Here is an 8,835-nt window from a genome sequence, read left to right as displayed (position 1 = left end):
GGAATTTGTACGTGTTTTTTAGTTTGCAAGCGTTTTAGATTTTGCAAGTGTTTTGGAATTTGTACGTGTTTTGGAATTTGTACGTGTTTTGGAATTTGTACGTGTTTTGGAATTTGTACGTGTTTTGGAATTTGTACCTGTTTTGGAATTTGCATGTGTTTTGGAGTTTGCAAGTGTTTTGGAATTTGCAAGTGTTTTTTAGTTTGCAAGTGTTTTGGAATTTGTACCTGTTTTGGAATTTGCATGTGTTTTTTAGTTTGCAAGTGTTTTGGGTTTTGCAAGTGTTTTGGAGTTTGCAAGTGTTTTGGGTTTTGCAAGTGTTTTTTAGTTTGCAAGTGTTTTGGAATTTGTACGAGTTTTGGAATTTGCATGTGTTTTGGAGTTTGCATGTGTTTTGGAATTTGCATGTGTTTTGGAGTTTGTACGTGCTTTGTCTCTAGGGGCCACCGTAGTAACAGTATACATGTTCTCACTTTCATTAGAATTTTGTTTATCAAAAGGTCTGACATGGTAAATGCAAATAACAGCATTCTCATCACTTATTTCTTCAATACAATATGCATGTCCTTCATTCATCCCTTTGTGGAACTTCAACGCACTTCTTCTCTCCCCCACATTCAAACCTCACAAGCATATCCTGTGTGGAGATTGAAAAAAAATTAGTTGACACTAATTAATATGGAACTCCAAAGTGTTCAAAATTAAATAAATAAATAGGTCAAGATGAAATAAATAACTATGTGAATAAATAAGACACAGATATGTAATGTGAGAATGATATTGTGAAATCATGGAACACATTTTGAAAAAAATGCTCATTATTGTGAAATATATTGCATTCTGCTATATACATTTACTTATTATTGTGAAATATTATTTCATGGTCATTATTTTTCACAATAACAGAGATTATTCCTGAGGCATTTTATTTATTTCCAGCCGTTTATATTCCAAAATGTCCTTTTTTCAAAGTCAGTCTTTATTTCAAAATCCCGTTTTTCCCGATGGCCTATTTATTTCATAATGCGACTTTTCAGCAGAATGACTTTGTCTGTCAATCAAGAGAGACAGGGCGGAGCCAGTTGTGTGATTGGTTGCTCCTTTATTCAGACATAAGTAATAGCACATGAATTGTCGATTTAGGTTTAATGGTGCAATGCGTCTCCTATGCAGCTGGCGGCAGTATGCAGCTCAAAATAAACTTAAGGCACCGACAAATGCAAAACACTGGGCGCGAATAACGTTACAGGTGTATCAATTCTTGTGAAGGGCATGGCTGCAGGAAACAAGTCCGTTTCTGAGTTACTCAGAGAACTTGCTAACCGCTTAGATTGAACGTCTTCACCTCAGTCTGAGTATTGCAGCAGTGTACTGGAGATGAAGTGGTCCCTGGTCCAAGTTCTCATCACAACCGCACAGTATTAACGTTAGCAAATGCTAACGCTATCACAGCTAGCGCCACTCCACGAAACGCTGTTCAGGGTAAGCAACGATATGTTATTATTGCTTGGTTAGTCTGTCTGTCTGCCAAATATGAGCTTTTTAAACAGTTTAGTCACAGATTTTTTTTAATACTGTTTTTTATCATAGCAAAGAATTCTATAAATTAGGTGAGAGAAAATAATTGTCTTCTGGGTTAATGTCTGTATTACTATTTACATTGTTGTAGGTAATAGTTATTCATGACTGTTTTAAAGTGGCTTATCTTCTGTGCTAATATGGAAGACAAGTAATCTATGTGAAAGAAAAGAAAGCAATTTTAGTTCAACGTAGTGATTCTGTAAGTGGGTATAATTTGAAAATGCTTTTACTAGTACAGTGGATGTTCTTTAAATATTTAACATTTAAAGTGTGTGTCACTTTACAGACTCCAACTTCAGCTTTGGTTTGGTCTCAGAGTTGTAGGTCATAACACAAACAAGTCGTCAAGTCAAGCAGCTGAGGAAAGGGCTTAAGGAGACCATGGTATGGCCGCTTCTGACAGAAAGATCAGACATCATTCCTCTTTTCTTACCAAGGGAATCAGAGACTGCTCCCTGTTGTGAGGTAAGGTCAGGTCACATCTTTTAACATCTGAATAGTAAAAGGTATTTGGTTAATTTATGAAGGATGAACATTAATTGTTGACACAAAACACCAATATACTGTTTTGTATGCTTGGGTTAGTTGAACAGCTGGGTTACATTTAATAAAAATACACCTAATGTTGCTGATGCTCTTAAGACTACAAGATAAGTAAAGCTATAAAATGACTGTGGCCTGCCACAGAAGATGAAGATGAGGAAGAAGAGGAATGCTCTCGAGGCTAAATGCAGAGTGGCAGGTTACCTTCGGTCCTTCATTGAAAATGGTAAGTCTGCTGCGATAGGTATTTTGCCATTGGTTTTCTCTGATTATACTTTGGTAAATTACATACAGTCCAGTGATCTTGGGTCATTAACAAAGTACACTATAGTAGAGCTGGGCGATATGAGATTTTTTCATATCACGATATTTTTTATTTTTTTTATAAAAGGACAAGAGCGGTGAGGTCTATCACAATAGTTTAATTTTTCTATTGAGAAAAAGTTATTTCGCAATACATATCGTTATATCGCCCAGCTCTACACTATAGTATAATTTTGTTTTGTTATTTGCTCCATGCAATACATAAGAGTGGTGGCATTATCAGTTGCACTAGAATTGTATGTAGACTACTTTTAGCTTTGTTAACATAAAAATATCTATAAAAGCTACAACAGCAATTTGAGTGGGGCAAAAATGTCTGGTGCCCTGTATGTAAGTGGTCATCTTTTATGGTATTTCTCCATAAAAGATTCAAAATAATGAATATAGGATGTCATTATAGTTTAAAACAATCTTCTGTTGCAGCATCTTGTGCACAACAAAAAGCCCTCATCAAGTTTTGGACAGGATGGGAAGTCTTGCTGAGAAATGACTGTGGAAGTGGTCAACAGCAATCTTCCAAAGGCTTCCACCGGTTTTGATGTACTACGTCTTCCTGCACACTACTGTACCTATGAGTCATTTCTAATGGACATTCAGGTGTGTCTCAACTCTGACTCAGGTTTTGGTCTGGTTTACGATTGATTCCATAACCACATGGTAAAATTAGACCATTTCTTCTTTCTTGCATCACATTACTGTACTCAGTGTTCAAAGAAACGGACAATCTAGTGAGTTCTAGTTCTTTTTAATACACTTGACAGTGAAAAATACACACTACAGGTGAGCATTTATGGCTTTTTTTAATATAAACTGATGAAGAGTTCAGATATCAAAATCAGTTGTTCACTGTACATTATAAATTACACAGTATGTTTTGTTTATACTCGCTACTGATACAAAAAAAATTTCTAGAAAAAATTATTTGAATTAAGATGTTACACTACTGTACTGTGTTCATTGTATTAAATCTGCTCAGAGTTGACATGTACTGTATATCCAACCAAGAGATGAATATCATTAAAGTGACAGCTGTATAAAACAAATCCTGTTTTATAGCCACTCACTGTTTTGTTGAAAATGAAATTGGTTATGCTGTTTTGAGTCAGTATTAGCTACAAAGCTGTAGAAATTAAAAAAAAAAAAAAAAATCCTCCTGACATAGAAACTGATTAAATGTAATAATGTCTTTCTACAAGTGATTTTGAAGTATTGGTAGCACAGCAGGGTCTTGTTCATTCAGTGCATCTGGGAGCTGAATCTCAGGAATGGTGATCTCATTTGATGGGCGGCGATTATGTTGTCCTGTCCAGTCCACACCATAATCCTCATCAACCTGAAAGAGCATGCACATGTTTTAAATCTAAACTGAAGAGGTGTTTCCTGCAGCTGTTCCTAGATGGACTTATTGAGTCTGCCAGGGCCTATGTGAGTTGCTTAGGCATTGGCTACCAACTAATTATTCATTCACCCATTCTAGGTCAGGATTGGTTCTCTTCAGGTATAACAAATTTAACTTTGTTTAAAGTATTGCCATCTATACCTGACAGGTGGGATAAAAGAGAATGGCTTGGGAGACACACAGCAAATCTCAAAGTTTTCCAATTAATGCTGAAAGAACCAAGGATGTAAATGTATTCTTGTTTTAGCTTTACCGAAGACACCAGAGAAAGTATATCTATAATGCTGCTGAAATAGACAAAACCATTTCAATAAACTCGCTATTTAACATCAACCTTGTTGTGCGTTATCAGAGAACAATCAACTGCAAACAGCAATGAAACATTCAACTATGTACTATTTAAAGCACTAATGACCCTGTTGTCTAACAAGATGTGATAAGTAAGTAGACTGTGGAAAGCTGGTGGGTCTACTCTCTGTGTAAAAGGTTCCTACAGGCTCCACTGACCCCAGTCTCCGAGTTAACACACTAACAGCTAACACTGCTAAACGTGTCTCAACGCCGAGATGGCGCCGATAGCTTTAGCCGTAGCTGCCCCACTTAGTTTAGACAGTAACAAAAAAAAGTAAGCGATAATAATTCATTGTCAAACGTCATAATTAAGGTCAACATCTAAACAATGCTGTGTACAGAATCACACAGGTGCTCAATTACAGCATAAACTTACCTTAGACCATCCTCCGTCATTTTCCTCCTAATTGTGCTCGGAGACACAGAAAACGTATCGGCAATTACCCCGATGGTTATCCCGGACAGCACTAAAGTCCTGAGTGCTGCACCGGGATTTCTAGACGTGGACGGCCAACATTTGAAGACTGTTCTTCCTCGGCGTATTCCAAACGAACACGGTGCTGAATTGATCTTAAACCTTCGACAATGCTGTCATCGATGCTAACGTCTTGAAGAGCAATTATCATCCAGGCATTTTAGTACATCATCTAAACGACTCAAAACAGTATCTACAGGTAAATGATCCCTCTCTATCTGATTTGCTTAAATGAGCAGAACTGGCTGAAGTTCACACCAGTCCGCCATCCTCCGTGACTTTTGACCTAGCACGCTGTTGCTAGCTGCAATAGCCGTCCGCGGAGCCGGTATCCAGGAAAACTAGTCGATGGTAAACGATAAGCCAATAGGTGCAAAGGTCCAGCCCACTTACATTGATTGACAGACAAAGTCATTCTGCTGAAAAGTCGCATTATGAAATAAATAGGCCATCGGGAAAAACGGGATTTTGAAATAAAGACTGACTTTGAAAAAAGGACATTTTGGAATATAAACGGCTGGAAATAAATAAAATGCCTCAGGAATAATCTCTGTTATTGTGAAAAATAATGACCATGAAATAATATTTCACAATAATAAGTAAATGTATATAGCAGAATGCAATATATTTCACAATAATGAGCATTTTTTTCAAAATGTGTTCCATGATTTCACAATATCATTCTCACATTACATATCTGTGTCTTATTTATTCACGTAGTTATTTATTTCATCTTGACCTATTTATTTATTTAATTTTGAACACTTTGGAGTTCCATAAATTAATGGCACAAATAATCCAGTAAACAATTGCAGCACAGAAAAAAAAAATCCTCTTTGAGCCATTACTTGTGTAAAGTATTTTCCCAAAAGACAAGGACACAGACAACAGGTAATACTGAAATGTAAATGTAAAACCTCAACCTTTTTCATTTTTACCTAAACCGTGTGCACAAAACTCTGGAGGGATCTATGCTAACGTAGAATCCAGTCAGGATGTCTGCTACTTTTTTTTTTTTTTTTTTTTGCCTGTCCTGTTTGGCTCTTTTGCCATCAGAATTGTTGTCTAAAGGCAAAGAAAGATGCCCAACGGATTTACTTTACCAAATTGACCATCCCAGCCTTGCCGTAATGGTCCATTTGATTCACCTTTTATTGTTTATTTTATTTTCACTTACTGAATACGGGACAGACTTGACTGGGGGAAAGAAGGGGAGAAAGAAAGAGGGAAAGAGAAACAGCTGAGAAGAGGGACGGGGGAGAAGGGCAAAAGACAAAAACCAACAGAACGGGCAGAAAAAAAATGCATATATCGATCACCTGGGTCACCTGCTGAGAAAGAAAAAAGAAAACAAGCAGAAGAGAACAAGAGTAATAGAATAAACAACATCACAATGATATATGGGAATATGACAGTAAATACTAAATATTAAACATTATTGTGCGGCACATAAGATCAACAGAACACAGTGTGCTTTGAGGTAGGAGCCAAAAAGGGTGTAGTTTGTGGGTGTGATCACCCGTGTGTACACCTGTGAGCATGGACGCGCTTGTTTTTAAAAGGTTCCTTCATGTAATGATCTGCTAGAGGGTGTGGGGGGGCCACAGCCCCGTCCTCCAGGGCATGAAGCAGGTATGGAGGAGATCAAAACTCCAGACATCCAGAGGCCCCCAGAACACAAGAGACCAAGGAAGACCAACAGAGGGGCAGCCGCGCCACTGTCCCAGAAAGAGCTGAGGAGAGTCCCAGATGAGGGCTCACTCAGCAGCCGCGGCGCAGAAGCCAGGGGGAGTTGCAGTGACGCGCCCGTGAGCGCCGCCGGCAGCCAGCCGTGCCTGAGTGACCGAGCCCCAGGCCGAGAGGCCGAGGGCACCCCACCTCCGAAGTGGCCCGAGCGAGCCCCAGGCTCCAGTCCCCGATAAGCGGCTGCCAAGGAGTGAGCCAGTGTGTACCTCGACGCCCATCCCCGGACACAAAGAACCACCAACGCACCGATGTCTGAGGGAGTTCGCCACTGGCAGGGGAAGTGGTGGTAGGGGGAGATAGGCCTCCAAACCTTGGAGGGCCTGAGATGTCCCCAGAGAGGTGGCGCCTGACACCCAACCTGACATATAGACACAGACATACAGGCACACACAGATACAAACATCCATTCCCACCCTCATGCTCTCATATGCACTCACTCCACACTCAACCAACGTGGAGACAGACATAAAGAGACGCTGTACACACGATCACACTCCCCAAGCGTACTCTACGAACCGGGTCTAGGTGCCCTCCCCCCCTGGAGGGGGGAACTGCACCCAGACCCAGGTGGTGTTACCCTTTTCCCTGTGGTGGGGGGAGGCAGACCGCCCCGACTCCGCAGCAGCAGGAAGGCCCCACACTCCAGACCGCAGTCGGACGGCCAACTCCTCCTCTTAGCCCCCCCGCTCCAGCAGGTCGCAGAGAATGGGGGTGAGAGAAGACTCCAAACCTCCCTCCACCCGCTCATTGTAGTGTTGATGCATGTGTGTTCTAAGGTGCATTTAAAACCCAGGAGGGCATGGAGCTACCTGCCAGAGAGCAGCAGGTAAGCGCATGGTCCCTGCTGATAGCCCTCAATGTCTACGTGTATTTAAAATTGAGAGGTGGGCAACGACGCCAGGGGTGAGGTGTACACCCTGATGGTACTTTGGATTCCGTGTATCGTGCCCACCCCCAAGATCCTATATGTATGTGTAATGAGAGTGTGAGTAATGTGAATGTCTAAGTTGTGGGATAAAATTGAGGCAGAGGCAGCCAGAAGGGGACAGAGGGGGGGGGGTAGCCTCCTCTGCACCCTGGTGACATACCCCTACTCCAAGGCCCTGCATGTGTGGGTGGTTGTGGTGGAGCGGGAAGAGGGAGGCAGCTGGAGATGGGGAGGGAAGGAAGGGAGGGGCAAGTGACCCCTCCCTGGGGCCAGCTCCCCCGCTGACCCCAGTAGGCACCCCCATACTCCGCGACCCGCCAGGGAAAGGGGGCCCAGGCCCATCCAGACCGGGGCCCAGTGCAGCAGCGCCTCCCGGCCCCACAGAGCCCGGGACAGTCCACCCAACCCCACCACAGAGAAAACTGCACCCACCCCACCATCCACTCATCTTCCAGACTACATAAGACAATAAACACCCAGGCTGAGATCTTCCTCCACCTCTCCTGTATCTCCCCCTCCTGCAGAGGGAGCTCCTGAGGAGAGGAAAGCTCCTGCAAGATGTGACAATCTTCCCCACCAGTTGAAGAGCCCCCCAGGTGGCTCGATGCACCGGCGGCACCCTGTTCCAGGGCTGGGCCCCCATGCACCCACCCGCCCACAACCCCGGCAACACACCAACCAGGACCCAAGCCCCCGAGGCCCGGTCCGGGTCCCAGCCCAGAGACGGAGCGCCCCAGAACCTCACGCCCATCCCGGACCCACCCAGGGGCAGCCAGGCTACCAGGTCAGTAACCCACGTAGGACGTCTGCTACTGCTGTTTGCTCGGTTTTTTTGTTTTTGTTTTTATGGGAGATCCTTTTCAGGCTTCAAGTAGCACCATTATACCAACATTTCACATTCTAGACATTGTTTTAGGTGTATTTGACCAAAAATGTGACTGAAAATTCACATGCAAGCTTTTTTCAAGGTTGTGATATTTGCCTGCAAACAATACCTTTCAGCTAGCTAAAACAGAATATTATGCTATCACCGAGCAACATGGCTAATGCCTTTCACACAGCTTTGTCTCAGCTCCAAAGAGCCACAGAAGTAAAAGCTCATAATAATAATTGAAACAATCTTTGAAAAAATGACTTACCAACCATGGCAAACAACTCAAATATGTAGAGCAAAATGTTCTGAAACGGCTTCACTTCAGCTTTGATTGGAGCCGTGCTGGGGGCGGAGTCTGTGAATTTACTCTATTAGTGTCATAGCCCCTGTAGGAGTTCAGAGTTAAGAGGTCAAGAGTTAATGTTTCCATTGTAACACCTCCAGATTTGACAGAGAAACACTCATTTTTAACACTCGATTTTAACTACTATCATTTTACACCTCAGAGTTACATTAAAAGAATGTGACTCTACTTAGAGTAAAATTAACTCTAAGACTACTAACACCAAAACATTTAACACTTTTGAATTTGCTGTGTACAAAGATGTGGCACA

The sequence above is a fragment of the Copadichromis virginalis genome, linkage group LG5, assembly GCF_057382275.1.
Source record: "Copadichromis virginalis isolate Kocher_CV1m ecotype Utaka linkage group LG5, C_Virginalis_male_GT1.1, whole genome shotgun sequence".
NCBI classification, from domain to species: Eukaryota; Metazoa; Chordata; class Actinopteri; order Cichliformes; family Cichlidae; genus Copadichromis; species Copadichromis virginalis.
The sequence above is the reverse complement of the archived record's forward strand: the minus strand, read 5'-3'. Positions refer to the sequence as shown.